Raw genomic sequence first — 16,901 nt, 5'->3', positions numbered from 1 at the left:
AAAAGCTACAAAGCTACAACAAAGTGGAGTTGGTTTCAACTTCAGCTACAAAGATACAATGGTACAAATATGGTGTGTTCATTTGTTATCGTTATACCTTTCGTATTTGCTAGTGTGAACGCAGAATATGAAGGAACCCATTAAGACTTGGAACACTTCTGTGTCACCTTAGCTTTTAACCACTTTAACCATTATTTTAAACTTTAGCTGCTGAAAATAGCAGATATACAAGCTCATAGCACGTGAGAGTGCCACGCACACAAGCTTGTAGATCTGATATTTTTGAAAAATCGTGAAATCTTTGAATATGTATTCTTTCACAGCAACCGTTTTAACTCAGATCTTTGCTTCTGGGGGTCCCTGGCTGGAACAACATATTTTCAGATGGGGGTAGGCGGCCAATTACATATTGTTGGGGGTTCTTGACATGAAAATGTTTGAGAACCACTGATATATAAACAGGTTTTTCAGAAAACTGTCATGATTTAAAATACATTTCATAGAATATGGTCTCAGGTCTTAATGGGTTAAGCATTACTCATGCCTATACGGGTTTATTACAGCGTCACCACAGCAGACAACACACACACAGCAGGTGAAGAGCAGAATATGTGTGTGTCTGACTGACCGGACGGCCGGTCCTGAAGAGCAGAAGATGTGTGTGTCTGACTGACCGGACAGCCGGTCATGAAGAGCAGAAGATGTGTGTGTCTGACTGACCGGACGGCCGGTCATGAAGAGCAGAAGATGTGTGTGTCTGACTGACCGGACGGCCGGTCATGAAGAGCAGAAGATGTGTGTGTCTGACTGACCGGACGGCCGGTCATGAAGAGCAGAAGATGTGTGTGTCTGTCTGACTGACCGGACGGCCAGTCATGAAGAGCAGGAGATGTGTGTGTCTGACTGACCGGACGGCCGGTCATGGAGAGCAGAAGATGTGTGTCTGTCTGACTGACCGGACGGCCGGTCATGAAGAGCAGAAGATGTGTGTGTCTGACTGACCGGACGGCCGGTCCTGAAGAGCAGAAGATGTGTGTGACTGTGTGTGCATGCAGTCCGTCTCCTTACCTGATCCAGCAGCTGATCCCAAGCTGGTTCTTCTTCTGACCGCTTCCTCCCGTTCCCGTGGTTCCTGACCTCCTTCTCTGCTGTCCTAATGTGTAGGGGAGGTGCACCAGTTATCACACTAATCCATTTTATTTAAATAATAATAGATAATCCATCATGTTACAAAATAATCGATTAATAATTGCTCACAACCCGTCACCATGTGATGCCTTGTATGCTTGTCGAATGGGTATTTTGAATTTTGTTTTGCATAAAATATATTTGAAAGTATAAAATAGGGCTGAACAACAAAAGTATCTCGTAACTAAAGCTGTCAAGTAATTGTATTGGAGTCAAAAGTACATTATCGATCCCTTGGGATGTATTCCAGGGGAAGTATAAAGTAGCAAGAAATGGAAATCAAGTAAAGAAAAAAAATACCTCAAAATTGAAGGATCACTTCACCCATTTTCAACATTATTTTTGGTCCTCATTATAAGACGGCACCATGTCCGTCTGCTTGTCTCAGAGGAGGGCAGACTGTGGACAGTTCATAAGCCTGTCTACCAGTGACATCATTGATAGGCAGGTTTGGAAATGCCATTTTTAAACGCAAGAAGCAAGAACAATGTCTTCCATTTGATGTCATTGGTAGGCAGATTTGTGAGCTGTCCACAGTCAGCCCACCAATGAGACACAGAGTGAGTAGAAGGATTATAGTGAGCATTAGTGAGGAGGACCAATTAGGTTTGAATATAAGCTTGAAAATGGGTGAAGTGCTCCTTTAACCACTTAAACCCCATGCAGCATCCGTATATTAGCTCACATTGTGAGCTCGTCCATCGGCTAGTTTCAGCCAAAGCCTGTCCCACAGTAACAGACAAGACACTAGCATAGAGCCCTGAGGGACTCCACTCAACCATATATGGGGTTAAGTACAGTACTTGAGTAAATGTACTTAGTTACTTTCCACCACTGCGGACAGAGGACCCTGTGGCGCTCTTATTGTTAGATGAAACACATGGACACAGACTAGACTACACATGTTACTAAGAGGCCCAAAGGCTTTCAGAAACGCTAGGGATTGTGGGGAGATGCTGAAACCACTGTGCATATTAAGTTACTGATGGTAGCGCGCGCACACGCACGCACGCACGCACGCACGCACGCACGCACGCACGCACGCACGCACGCACACACACACACACACACACACACACACACACACACACACACACACACACACACACACACACACACACACACACACACACACACACACACACACACACACACACACACACACACACACACACACACACACACACACACACACACACACACACACACACACACACACCCCCTTAATCCAGTCAAAGATTATTCCAGCATGCTGTAGATATCACTCTCAAGGCACTTCAGTGGAATAACAGAGCAGGTGATCCGTCTTAAGCCAGTGGTTCTCAAAGTGGGGTCCGGGGACCCCCAGGGGTCCTTGTGGTGGTTTCCAGGGGGTCCCCATTTAAATGTCTTTAACTGCAGCATCTCATTTCAACCACTTTATTCATTTATAAACGTTGACTATTCTAAAAATAGCAGATGTACAAGCTCACAGCGCCGCACTGAGCAAACAGCACTTTGTGCCGCAGCGTTTTACATTTGCTATTTTTGATCATTTAAAAGAAAATCTTGAAGGTTTTTGTAAGTATACACTCAAGTACTGTAGCCTACTTAAGTACATTTTTTGGGTACTTTTACTTTACTGGAGTATTTCCAATTTTCTATACTTTTACTTCTACTCCACCACATCTCAGAGTTAAATATTGTACTCCACTACAATTATTTGAAAACTTTAGTGTGTTTAAGTTCCTCTTACGTCGTGAATCTCTGTATGGGAGCGTCATCTCCTGGCTTGAACACACAGTTTTTCCTAGGTACTTTAAGTACATTTTTAGTACATTTTGATGCCGATACTTTTGTACTAAAGTATTATTGAATTCCTGACATGTACTTTTAACAGAGAATTTCTACATTGCAGTATTGATACTTTTTAGCTGCTATAAGCAATAATATGTCAGAATTTTAATGACTTTGTTTTGTATTTATTTCCCAAAAAGAATGTAGTCTCTGTGACACATCTAGGGGCCACAATCTGCATTCAAAGATGTTCCTAGAAGCTTTGTCATTGGTCGAAAAAAACCCGGTCGAAATGACTATAACCAATCAGGAAGTAGACAGGCAAATCGACCAATGACAAAGCTTCTAGGAAAATGTTTTAATGCAGATTGTGGCCCCTAGATGTGTCACAGAGACTACATTCTTTTGGGGAGCGTTTTGCCCATTGCTGGCTGTCTGAATACCAAAAAATAAGAAAATAAAAAGGTAATTAAAAATTTTACATATTATTGCTTATAGCAGCTTTAAGTGAAGCTTGAGTACTTTTTCCACCACTGCACCACTGCACATTGGAATGCTTAGAGTCAGCCTCACTATTCCGAAACCGTAAACCCAGAGATGTTTGATGTGGATGCTGTCAGCGTTACCAGTAAGAATCGTGACAGTTTCAGCTTGATCACTGCACGCCTCTGTCACCAGCCATTGTTCAATGTGAGATACATGGACACGCTCAGTCGGAGCTGTCATGTGATAAAAGAAAGTCTAAAATAGTCCTGGACTTTCCATCTAAAACATAAATATTATAATCAGTCTCTGGTCCTCGTCTCTGGTCCTCCGTCTCCGAAGCATACACTGTGCAGGTATATGAGGCGTTGTGAAGCATACACTGTGCAGGTATATGAGGCGTTGTGAGCATACACTGTGCAGGTATATGAGGCGTTGTGAGCATACACTGTGCAGGTATATGAGGCGTTGTGAAGCATACACTGTGCAGGTATATGAGGCGTTGTGAAGCATACACTGTGAAGGTATATGAGGCGTTGTGAAGCATACACTGTGCAGGTATAAGAGGCGTTGTGAAGCATACACTGTGCAGGTATATGAGGCGTTGTGAAGCATACACTGTGCAGGTATATGAGGCGTTGTGAAGCATACACTGTGCAGGTATATGAGGCGTTGTGAAGCATACACTGTGCAGGTATATGAGGCGTTGTGAAGCATACACTGTGCAGGTATATGAGGCGTTGTGAGCATACACTGTGCAGGTATATGAGGCGTTGTGAGCATACACTGTGCAGGTATATGAGGCGTTGTGAAGCATACACTGTGCAGGTATATGAGGCGTTGTGAAGCATACACTGTGCAGGTATATGAGGCGTTGTGAGCATACACTGTGCAGGTATATGAGGCGTTGTGAAGCATACACTGTGCAGGTATATGAGGCGTTGTGAAGCATACACTGTGCAGGTATATGAGGCGTTGTGAGCATGCATGTACAGTAGTTGGGCTATTTTCACAATATTTGTCTGTGTAACCGAGCCAAACTAAATGTAATGCCGACAATTCCAAGTGCTTGTCAGGGCAGTTTGGGGGGGGTCGCGGCCTGAACAGATTGGTACTCTTGATATAGTAACACATCTGTTTGTATGAGAGAACATTAATATGTCCGGTCAACAACAATCCTTCTCCAAAATAAAAGATAGCATCGCCTGCGAGAAATGACTTACATGCAATGCTTGCGACGATGGGCAGAATCAGAAGATTGCAATATATGCCTGAACAACAACACTGAAACGAGCTCTCCTTTGCTACTGTGTTTGTAGGATGACTGGCTCTCAGTGTACCCAGACAGTAGCGTCAAGACTCAAGAGGCGTCAACCAGCTGTTTAAAAACCCGGAAGAGATGCCTCTTGATGTTGATGCTACTGTCTGGCCATCTTCCTGTGTGCTTTGATTACCTTGGTGCATCACAGGTGTGTAGTCACCAGTGTTGCCAGATTCTGAGTGCAATTAAGCAACCGGTGTGTAGTCACCAGTGTTGCCAGATTCTGTGAGTGAAAATAAGCAACTGGTTCTATGAAAGCAAGCCCAAATGAGACCACATGAGTACTTTAAACCTAGCCTATCCACCTGTTTCCCAAGGAGCTTAATGGGGTAAATACAATACTAGATGGATAAGCCCCTTGAGTTGTAGCAACCAATTTTCGAGGAGGTCCTATTCAGTTGTCACAGCCAGTGTTGCCTTGTTGTTTTCATAGACCTGAAAACTTCACTGAAACTATCAAAAATTGCTGTCAACACTGTGGTGGAGACAGCGCAGACAAAAAGGTACAGCTGTTCTCACGACTTGTGTTTACAAGCGACAAGTGGCAGAACGTGGTGTGAACGTGATGCAAGTATACCGAACGAATCAGTGGCACACAAATAACGTACAGTCCTAGGAATGCGGCATTCTTTTTTTTTCCTTTTTTTTTAAGGAATGCGGTTCCAACGCAGCTCACGACTCATGTTGCCACATGGCACACAACCGTAAATATACCCTTTCCTCACCACACTGCCTAATGACGCGGGGAAAAATAATCTGTTGCAAAGACAAAACAAAAAAAACGGCCATGAATATGGATCGTCACTGCCAAAGCCTTTGAAGTTAGCAACACCGTTTCACGGGATTTCCTGCTTGGATATTGACACCCCGAGAGAATGCAGTGTAGTGGGGCGGGCGGTGGGGGCAAATATAGTGTCAGTCATTGTAACCACTTTAACCATTATTTTATACTTTGGCTATTCAAAAACAGCAGATATATAAGCTCAAAGCGTGTCACTTCATGTCTCACTATGAGCTTGTAGATCCTCTATTTTGGGAAAAAAATCTTGCAAAACTTCCCAGGTCCCATGAATATGGATCGTTGATTTCAGCGCCAAATGCCTTTGAAGCTAGCAAACAAACACTGTCTTTTTCAGGGATTTTCCGTTTTCGCCCCCCCCACGAGAGATCCATGCATCCATCCCCCGGTTTGGGGGGGGGGGTGGAGGATGGCGAAGGTGTCTGTGTGTGTGTGAGAGAGAGAGAGAGAGAAAGAGTGTGTGTGTGTGTGTGTGAGAGAGAGAGAGTGTGTGTGTGTGTGTGTGTGTGTGGGGGGGGGGGGTGTCTGTCGGTGCCCCCAGGCAGTACGCCGGCGGTGGCTGCCTTGGTGCCCCGGGTGTGTTTTCCTCCATGCCGCTACTGGCTCATCAGCATGTAACAAAGGTCTTCATCTTTGTGGGCTCAGCTGCACCGTGCCAGTGTGTTCCTCTGTGGGAGCGGCAAGCACATTTTTAATCACTTGCTGGCAGACGGGGGGGAGAAAAAAATAACGAAAAAAGAGAGAGGGGGCTGAATTGAAGGGAAAAAAAGAGAAATATCCGCAGCCCGTGCGGCGCGCTTCCTGGAAGATGGAGAGCGAGCGGGGTGTAGAGAGAGAGAAAGAAGCCCCTCTAGGCTGCGTGGAACGAACAGTGAGGAGGCAGATAGAGTGAGAGAGAGACAGAGAGAGAGAGAGAGAGAGAGAACGAGGTAGAAGGAGTGGAGCGTGTGTTGCTCTTGTTGATTTTGCAGCAGCAGATATTAATAACAGAAGATGGAAGATATCATTCGCCTCATGGAGAGAGAGAGAGAGAGAGAAAGAGAGACAGAGAGAGAGACAGACAGAGAGAGAGAGAGAGAGAGAGAGACACACACACACACACACACACACACACACACACACACACACACATCGGACGTTTATTACCGGTGCCAAACTCTCATAAAAGACATCTTGCGATAGGCCCTCCTGCAGCAGCAGTGGCACAGATGACTGCTCCACGCTGTGGTCGCTGCTGTAGATAGGAGATGGAGAATGGAGTGCACTCTGTCTGCATTGCTCTTCTTGTACAGTCTACAGGCCAGAGGTTCCTTATCCACTCTGTCTGCATTGCTCTTCTTGTACAGTCTACAGGCCAGAGGTTCCTTATCCACTCTGTCTGCATTGCTCTTCTTGTACAGTCTACAGGCCAGAGGTTCCTTATCCACTCTGTCTGCATTGCTCTTCTTGTACAGTCTACAGGCCAGAGGTTCCTTATCCACTCTGTCTGCATTGCTCTTCTTGTACAGTCTACAGGCCAGAGGTTCCTTATCCACTCTGTCTGCATTGCTCTTCTTGTACAGTCTACAGGCCAGAGGTTCCTTATCCACTCTGTCTGCATTGCTCTTCTTGTACAGTCTACAGGACAGAGGTTCCGTATCCAAGACTTTCCCTTTGCCTGGGGTGGCCCAAGTGTGCCGTGTTCGTGTTGCCAGATTTTGCGAGAGAAATAACTGAACCAAAAGTAAACTAGACGATATGTCTTAATCGTTTCACCCACAAAGTGTATAACAATATAAAACTATTGATATACAAACTGTCACATAAGAGGATTAAATTATTAATTGTTTGTACTGTAAACCTGACTTAGGCCAAATTATTTGTGGACTTCAGACTTAACTAACTGTCTCGGGCTAAGTCACAAGACAATGTGACTTAGGACTAAAAAAATAAACATTGCCTTTGACTTGGCAACATAAAATGGCCAAGGTAAATTCTTGACATAGACCATTATACTACTGGGTGGAACAGTATGATCATTTTCAATACGGATATAGGCCTTTTTACCAGAGGTGGCCAGAGTCATGAAGAGATGATTCAGGCAAACATTACTCATGCCAAAGAAGGTGATGAAATCTTAAGACACTTGAAAAACCAGGCTTTTCAAGGTTTTCGCTCGGAGCAGTCAGTGTGCGCTCTCCAAAAAGTGTGTAATAGGGATGGCACCTTGCGTCATCGCTGCACCTGGGGTGACCCACCCACGCCACCCTAACCCTTGGACACGCCACACGTAGGTCCAATGACCACCCACGCCACCCTAACCCTAACCCCTGGACACGCCACACGTAGGTCCCAGGCACCCACACAAATACACCAAGGTTGAGTAAAATGACTAAACAGCATATCGCCTATGAAATGAATCCCCCTTTCATATCCACAGAGTACGGATGCAATTCATGGACATATAAACAGAATGTCTTATCGTCACTTCTGCTTAACGCATTAAGACCCGAGGCCGGTTCTAGGAATGTCTTACATTTTTGCCTAACAGTTGTCGGAAAAACCTGTTTCTTTCAATGTCGGTGGTTCTCACACTTTTTCATGTCAAGGACCCCCAACATTATGTGTATTTGGCTGTGAAACAACATATTTTGTTCCAGGGACCCCCAGAAGCAAAGATTTTAGTTAGAAATCGAGGCTTTAAAAAATGTTCCAGATTTTCCCAAAATAGCAGATCTACAAGCTCATATAGTGGCATAAGTGGCACGATATAAGCTTGTAGATCTGCTATTTTTGTATAGCCAAAGTATAAAATAATGGTTGAAGTGGTTCAAATCTAAAATGACACATCTATGCTTTCCCGGTTTGAATGGGTTAAATGGAATTTAGAGGCCGCAACTGCTGCTGATGGCATTTTGCATGCATTACACAGATAGCATCTGTAAGATTTATTCTTTTCTTTCTTATTCACAGAGGCTAATAGAAATGTCTCCAACATTATTGAGTTACAGCCCGCGGTACATACTTTTGCATATTCAACTATCACCGTTCCTGTAGACATCAGTGGAGTGTTCGCTGTGTTCTATTCCAGAGAAAGAGAAATTCATTACTCGCAGGTAGATTGCGCTTCCTAAAATATTTTGAGATGAGTTTGAGAAACACTGATACGTTTTTCAAAACCGGATTTAGAAGACATTTGTAAAATCGGCCTCAGGTCTTAATGGATTAATCAAATAATGAGTAACACAAGTTCAGTCAGAGAACTCTAACAACTTAGCAAGCTGGAGAAAAGGAGGCACTGGAGCAACTCAGACAGTTTAAGCCCTTATTTTATTATCAGGGAGCAAGTAAAACAGCGACAACGTTTCGATGTTTCAGTTACATCTTCGTCAGGTCATGAAACATCGAAACGTTGTCACTTTTTTACTTGCACCCTGATAATAAAATAAGGGCTTAAACTGTCTGAGTTGCTCCAGTGCCTCCTTTTCTCCTGTAACCTGTCCTGCCTCTGAGATGCACCAGACTGGCCTGCCATAGGCTAGAGGCCTCTGATATGCACCAGACTGGCCTGCCATAGGCTAGAGGCTGCCTCTGAGATGCACCAGACTGGCCTGCCATAGGCTAGAGGCCTCTGAGATGCACCAGACTGGCCTGCCATAGGCTAGAGGCTGCCTCTGACAAGGCAGCCCAAAAGCCCAAAAGAAGCGACTGCGGTAAGCCACATGAGCACTTTAACCTATATATGCCTAGTATGCCTACTGTATACGCTGGTTATTTGAAAATAGCTGATCTACAAGCTTGCAACGCTTCACATCGCGTTGTGAGCTTGTAGATCTGCTATTTTCAAAAATAAAACGTGGACTATTTGTACACATTTTTAAACATTCTAACAAGACGAATCTCGTAAGAGGCTCCCTGGCACAAAGCATTTTCAAATGGGGAGGGTCCATGACATGAACATATTTGAGACTGGTGTACTGTAAATATATAGTAAAATACGTTATATTTACAGTCAACTTCACAGAAAAAGAAGTAAAAGTCGCTTATAATAAGCAGACATGGCAACACTGCTTTCCAGCTGTGCCTCTGTTGCGTTGGTCAGGAGAATCTTGCCGTTTTATCCACCCACCTCCTCCCCACGGGTAGAGCTGCTTAGATCTACTGATATGCATCCTGGGGATTATGTTATACTCCTAACCAGTGATTGTTGGACAAGTTCCATTACTCTAGCGCTACAATATTATCCATTATGTTATGTTCTTTATTTAGCAATTATTCTATCGATTACTTTTTCGGTTAATCGAAGAATAGCTGTGGACTACATTATATTGTCGCTGTCGGGTGGAAATCCTGTATGTCCAAAACCGTTCCTTGTAGTGAAAGTAGTGAAAATAGTCATTTTCAAAGCACACAACGCCTCATATCACGAGTTGTTGCGTGCTTGTAGATTGGCACTCTTATATGATGAAGTAGGGTCTTCATTTATGAAAAAACATCATTTGAAACATGACGTACAAGGTTTATGTCAGACATCAAAGAGCAGCAATTAAATGCAATGTTTTGTGTGATACATTGGAAATATAATGTTCTCTTTTTTTGTATAAAATTAATATTGTCTTGGAAGACTAACTGCCGTTCAGGCGGCAGCTAACACGGATCCATTCCACATAAACAAATGAACAAATAAACAAATGGCCTTAAAGGCATAGTCCTGTGTTTACATTTCAAAACAATAAATACATTTTTACCCATCATTTCCCTCTGTACAAGCAGTTATCAGCCACTGCCAAAATAAAGCCAGAGGGCTGTGTGTTACTGCAGGTAAACACCACCACATCACTTACAGCACCTTTAAGAGATGATTTAATAACTTTGCATAAGTATACTGAGTGCAGAGAGTCTAGAGACCATAGACATATAAAGGTAGACGGCGTCTGTTCTCGAGAGGGGCAAAGCTTTCCCGAGATTCCTTGCGAAGCATAGTGGAAGCATGAGCGGAAACTTGCCAAGCTTCCGTCACATAAGGGGAAGTTTGGTAGGCCAATCAGAGGTGTGACTCACATAAGGGGAAGTTTGGTAGGCCAATCAGAGGCGTGACTCACATAAGGGGAAGTTTGGTAGGCCAATCAGAGGCGTGACTCCCTCTTTCCCAGCGGTTTGTTTCCTCGTGCCAATAAAGCTCCCTTTGGATTGAATTGATAAGTCCCAGAGAAGACGTGCTGTGTGGCCAGTAGTCACTTACGCTTGATTTCCGCCCTTCGCTGCTAGGAGGTTCCGAGCTTTGTTGGCGACACATCGCCAACAAAGCGATGTGTCTGCAGTGGCCAATGAGGCATCTATTTTTTTAAATCTATGGTAAAGACACCTCCAATATTCTGTAAGAAGAGACTGTCTTTGGCAGCAGTGCAAGCGTGCTGGTGTTTAGTACCCCACCTCCACTTCACTCTTCCATATCGTCATCTATCTCTTAGCCCAGTAGTCCTTAACTTCACTCTTCCATATCTATCTCTTAGCCCAGTAGTCCTTAACTTCACTGTCAAATGGACTACTCAACACCGCCATCAGAGGCGAGCTATGTCGTACAACTCATCTACCTGTCATCGCCAAATGTCCACACCATTTATCCATCCATCCATCCATCCATCCATGTACCTTTCCACCCCGTTTAGCCACACATCCACCTATTTACCATTGTCCATCTGTCTGTCCACCTGTCCACTCATCCAAAACATCCACTCCCACAAACACATTGCCAATTCCACAACATGTATCAGTTCCATAGCAGATCTACAAGCTCACGACACCTTGCAATGCAAGGCCCCAAGCCCCAGGTTGAGAACCACCTTCAAACTATCTGGACTAGTTAGTTACAACTAGTTACAACTGTACTTTGACCACTTTTTCCGTCTACACCAAATCTTTGATTGAATAGTTTATTTTATTTATTTATTTACATAAATGTAAAAACAGCAACAGAATACAGTAACACTCAGTTCAGGCCTGGGCCGTGGCTCAGCGGTCCAGGCACCTTGGCCGGTAGTCCTAGTCTGGCAGTGTGCCACGGGTTCGACTCCCGAATCCCGACGGCCTTTACGGCATGTCACATTCCCCATCTTTCTCCCCCATTTCCTGTCAGCCTACTGTCTGTCCCTCTATAAAAAAATTAAATAAAGGCGAAAGCCGCAAAAAAAATAACATTTAAAACACTCAGTTCAAAAGGGATAGCATAAAAAAAAAAGTATGTGCAGTCTTGTTTCCATTTAGGTGGTTTAGGTGTTTGAACCGATTGTGATGCCATATTCCCAAATTTTGCTGGGGACCCCCTGGTACCCCCTCAAGGACCCCGAGTGCCCACAGCACAGACCCACTTTGAGAACCACTGCCACACAGCACTTTCGCGAGATGACATATAGGCTAACCGCTTCCCCTTTTTCACCTGCAGAATAACGAGACTATGACCTTGCACCGCCATCCTCCCAAACAACTCATTAAAATGACTGAAGAGAGGAGCCGTGCAATCAGTGAATCATTTCAGCATTTGTTTATAATCCGTCGTGACTGACGTTATCGTCACGCAATAAAACTTGGACAAACAGCTTGAACACTCCACAACTAAAGGGAAAAGACAGCCACCGAATCGCTCTCGGCAGGGGCTTTGAAGCGAGAGAAAAGGACATCAAAACCCGCATGAAAAGCAGCATTGCAGTGGAATGTTTGTGTTGCTTCACTGCGCCCATTGCATGTCTCTTTGATGTAATTGCGGAACAGCATGGCTGTCAGGCATGAGAGGGATTAGGTTTGCAGTGTTTGGCTTTCTGAACTGGGCAGAAAATGGACAAGGTGGCTGGAGACGGGGGGGGCTGGGAACTTCATGTCTTCGGCTATATTCTGGAATTAAATTGAACATAATACTGTGTACACAAATCATTATGCTTTAATGCTTTTAATAACCAAATGTTTTCCAAAATGCACAAGATTGGAATCTGTACAAACAAGGGGGAGGTGGTAACAGAACCACTTAAATCCTTTACTTAGTTAACCCGAGGTCCCCCCCTCTTTATTTCTCCTCCCTCTACCCACCAACGCCCTTTGACAGAAATAGCTGATAGATCAGCTATGATTGCTGAATGCTTGCCTATCGTTACTTGAATATTATTAAGCCTGACCCAAAGCCGGGAAAACATCCGCCGTTTTAGATTTTTTTTGCGTCGGCTATTCCAAAATAGCAGATACACAAGCACACAGCACGCTACTTCGTGCCGCGCTGTGAGCTTGTACATTTGCTATTTTTTTTTAATCTTGAAAGAACCTCTGGTTTCGAAGGCATTTGTATAGAATCTGCCTCGGGTCTTTAATGGGTTAAACGATTTTACAAAAGTCAGTGACTTTTCATACGGTTGATATGCGAGTCCTCACTCCTCACGCACTGCACGGACACGAGGCGAGAGCAGTTAGTTCCCTGTACTGACGCTGTCTGCTTCAACCACAACAAGCCCAGAAAGTCATAATAATACTAAATGGGGGACAGAGTATTGATTACCTCACCTAAAATGTATTGCTGCCGACACGAGAACTATCGCGGCCGGCCAGACCCCGGCCAGCTGTAATTGAGCCGTATACGCACTGAGTCCAGGGGGAAGGATTTACAAGGTGCAGGGACTGTTTACAAGGCATGAGTTAGCACAGTGGCGTGAAGCTGAGGCAATGTGTGCATCCTTCCTCCTTTCCGCCGTACAGGAAAGAGGGTGATACATTCCAGTCGACTGATGCAGAAACGGCTCATCCCAAGGTTGTAATATTATATAATGAAGGATTTCAATCCTGTTACTGTACCGTGTACTGCTGTTGTCCATCCCACAAGTCAACAACGGTTGTGTGAGCCAATGCACAGCTTGTACCATTTCTGACATTTCTAGCAATCACGGTTACCCATGTTTGCAACTCGCAACGTGTCCTGGTGGGCTTGTAGATCGGTTTATTTGTGTTGGGTGACAGACAGTCGTACTGCGGAGTATAAATAAATCAGGCTTTAAGTTCAAGTGCATGCTTTAGGCAAAAAAAACAGATGGTGGTGGTAGTCGTGGGGGGGCATGGGGGCGTGGGGGTGATGTCATCACAATCAAATAGCTTGAGCGGTATTCATATTTTACAGGTAGGTGTGACCAAGTAAAAATGAAAGATTCTAACTCTAAGCTCATCAATGCAGTTTATGTTGGAGTTCCGTATAAGCCCTCATTCCACTCAAATCCTATATATGGTTATACAAAACACTGGGTCCTGGTGGGCAATTTAACTGGGGGTTGTTGTTACACCTCAGAGATGGCACCCTGGGGGCTCACATAAACGTGTCCACCGTGTAAAACGACTAGAGTTCAAAGCCGCGTCATGACACGACAGAGACATGCCAGCTTATAGAGACGGGATGGGTGCATTGTTTGTGGGAAGAGATAATAAATGGGAGGCACACGTAAGAGGCACGGTGGCTTAACGGAACACATTCCCTGCCAGCATTAATTCATAAATTCACCCGTTAACCGCCAGCATTTTTCAGTGAAACCCTTATTTTTGAAGGATCCACCGGAAACGCAAAAACCAGAACCAGATGTAGACTGACGATGTGTGTTGTGACGGACGCTACTATATACTTTCACTCGAAAAAGAAGAAGACATAGTGTTACCGTGATCGGCAGTTCAGCCAAGTTTGGAGTTGGGCGCAATCTAGGATCTTGGGAACCTAATGATATACGTTGTCATATCAACCGTTTTAACTGTCAGCCGGTGTCCCACATGGAGATCTGTGTATGTGCCTGTGTGTGAAGAAAACTGAAAAGTGTACTTTGCAATCAATTCAGCCAACTGGCAGAGCCTGATTGGTTGAGCCTCAATTGGCCTAGGCAGAGGCTGGAAATTGCACAGGTGAAAGGAGTTGGCCTCATTAGGCCCACTGGCAGAGCCTGGCCCAGGTGAAAGGAGTTGGCCTCATTAGGCCCACTGGCAGAGCCTGACCAGAGCCTTTTGTGGTGGTTCTGGAGAACCGTGGGTCCGGCCGACTCGATACCTGGCACTGCACTCCCTGTGGGGGTGTGGAACGTGTGTGTCGAATGTGAAGTCGGTGGGTCAAACGGTTCTCGAGTTACGTGCATTACAACTCGTTGTACACACAACGAGTGGATGCGTGCGGCAATCTTCCTTATGATACATTTTCTGTTTACTTCATTGCCTAGCAACCCAATACTAATATATGTAGCATTACGACGGCGAGCTATCATAACCCACTATAAAGGACTATTTGACGCAGCTCTACATCACTGGCGGTAGACACGTCCCAAACTCTTATCCCTTCTGGCTCCAAAACTATGGAATGCAGACTCAATCCCAATCTTCCGCCGTAGTCTGAAACACACCTCTTCAGACTCCGGCCTTAGCCCGTATCACTTGCTGTAGCATTTGCCCTAGCCTCGACGACCTTACAGGCATATGCAAAGGCTCAACTTATGTACAGATGGACCAAATGGATCCGCGCAGGTCCAATTGGTTCCATTTGTACGCTCTCAGCGTTAAATTGCAGGATGCCTTCAGCCATTTTCAACCCATCCTCATATAATTTGTCCTCACTAATGCATGATAAATGCCTAATGGTGCCATTTGTTTCTACTTGGTCTGTGTGTGTCTCATAGGAGGGCTGTGGACACTTCAGAAACCCGCCTACCAGTGACATCATCATTAGGCTTTTTTTTCTCCAAAGAAGATTTCACATTTTGATTTGTATTAACGCAAGAACAATGGCTTCAAATATAGCATGCTAACTTTCCAGGAATAGAAAGCCTGCAGGTCCTATTAGAGGTTTTTTGGGAACATTTGTATTATTATTAGGCCTATATGTCAAAAGAAACCCCACATCAAAACATCATTGTGTGTGTGTGTGTGTGTGTGTGTGTGTGTGTGTGTGTGTGTGTGTGTGTGTGTGTGTGTGTGTGTGTGTGTGTGTGTGTGTGTGTGTGTGTGTGTGTGTGTGAAGGGGAGAATGTTTAGGCCTGTCACAAAGATGCAAAACGATATTATACTACATATCTGATTGAGTTTGATACCACTTAAATGGCATAAAAGAAATCAGTTTCTCCAGATTGGATAAACTGTCGATCACCGATCGAGTAAATATCGGCCGATCACCGATCGGTGGCCGATCAATCGGAGCACCTAGTTTCTATTGGCTTGGATTCCCCAGTGATGATGTCACTGGTAGATGGGTTTCTGAACTGTCCACAGCTCTCCTCTGAGACACGGATATAGTAGTAGAGAGTAAACCAAAACATAGTACCATTATTATAATGAGCATTAGTGAGGACCGGCAATTATATAATGAAGATAGGTTGTAAATGGGTGAAGTTGAGCCATAAGGGTCCATTTCAGAGTCCCAGGGTTAAATTACACAGAGGATTGTACAGTCAGTGTATATAGATGCATGGTCCCCAGAGATTAACTGTTGTATCGAATGGGTAGGGGTCCGTGTCCGTCCGTGTGGAATAACGCACATCAATCCTTGAGTTGACATTACAAAAAAGAAAAAGGTTGAGAATCACTTAAATAGATTGTGATACAAGCTATACGGTGAGGAGGGCAAGGTGTTCCCTCTGATAGTGCACATTTGATTGGTCACTAAGGCCCATTAGCAGTGCAGGGGGGGTCAAACACAGCCCAGGGGCGGTGCGCATGCATGCCACCCACATTGATCTATGGCTATAATGAGCTATAGAGAGGCCTTTGCTAACCTTCTATACCACTCTGGAAAGTCAGTGTGTACTTTATACATTAAGAACCACCATGTACGCATACCGTAATACAACCCCACCTATTTAAAAACAGGGCCATTTATCTCACATGGCCAAGAGGGAATTGTGGTGGTGGCAGATATTATAGCAATGTTGTGGTGGGTATATATTAGGCTACTAGATGTGTTGAGGCTTCGGTATTTATCAAGTTTTATAGTCATGACATAAGTGGGGCTTCGGTTGTATTCTGCTCTAACACAATATACGTAGGCTACCTGTTTTGGGGGAAGACGGATTACATAGTAGTCTGGCGGATTCAGTCGGAGCCACAGCAATTCTTGATGAATTGAATACACAGCCTTGATGAATTGAACACACAGACATATGGCTTTTTGTGTTATGCTTTTAGCATTGTAAAATCGTACCAATGCAGGCTACTATTGCAAACTGTTAATAAAGTATGCCTATTCAATCAAAACATTAGATCAGCTTTGCAACTGCAGCACAAACACATGTATCCAAATGTCAATCTATTTGGAAGCAACTTTGACCATTCAGCGAGTTCTTCTGAATGGAGAAAAATAAC

At 44.4% G+C, this 16,901-nt stretch overlaps 1 long non-coding RNA gene across 2 annotated transcripts in view; it reads right to left on the bottom strand.

The window, feature by feature from the left end:
• The window catches only part of LOC306936833, a 167,418-nt gene that overhangs the window by 149,832 nt on the left and 685 nt on the right, over positions 1-16,901 (bottom strand). For both annotated transcript variants that reach the window (XR_013791546.1, XR_013791547.1), the window contains exon 2: positions 1,069-1,153. This is a non-coding gene — a long non-coding RNA (uncharacterized lncRNA). The remainder of the gene's footprint in view (positions 1-1,068; positions 1,154-16,901) is intronic.

The sequence above is a fragment of the Electrona antarctica genome (genome assembly GCF_951216825.1).
Source record: "Electrona antarctica genome assembly, chromosome: 14".
Lineage (NCBI taxonomy): Eukaryota > Metazoa > Chordata > Actinopteri > Myctophiformes > Myctophidae > Electrona > Electrona antarctica.
The sequence above is the reverse complement of the archived record's forward strand: the minus strand, read 5'-3'. Positions and strand labels throughout refer to the sequence as shown.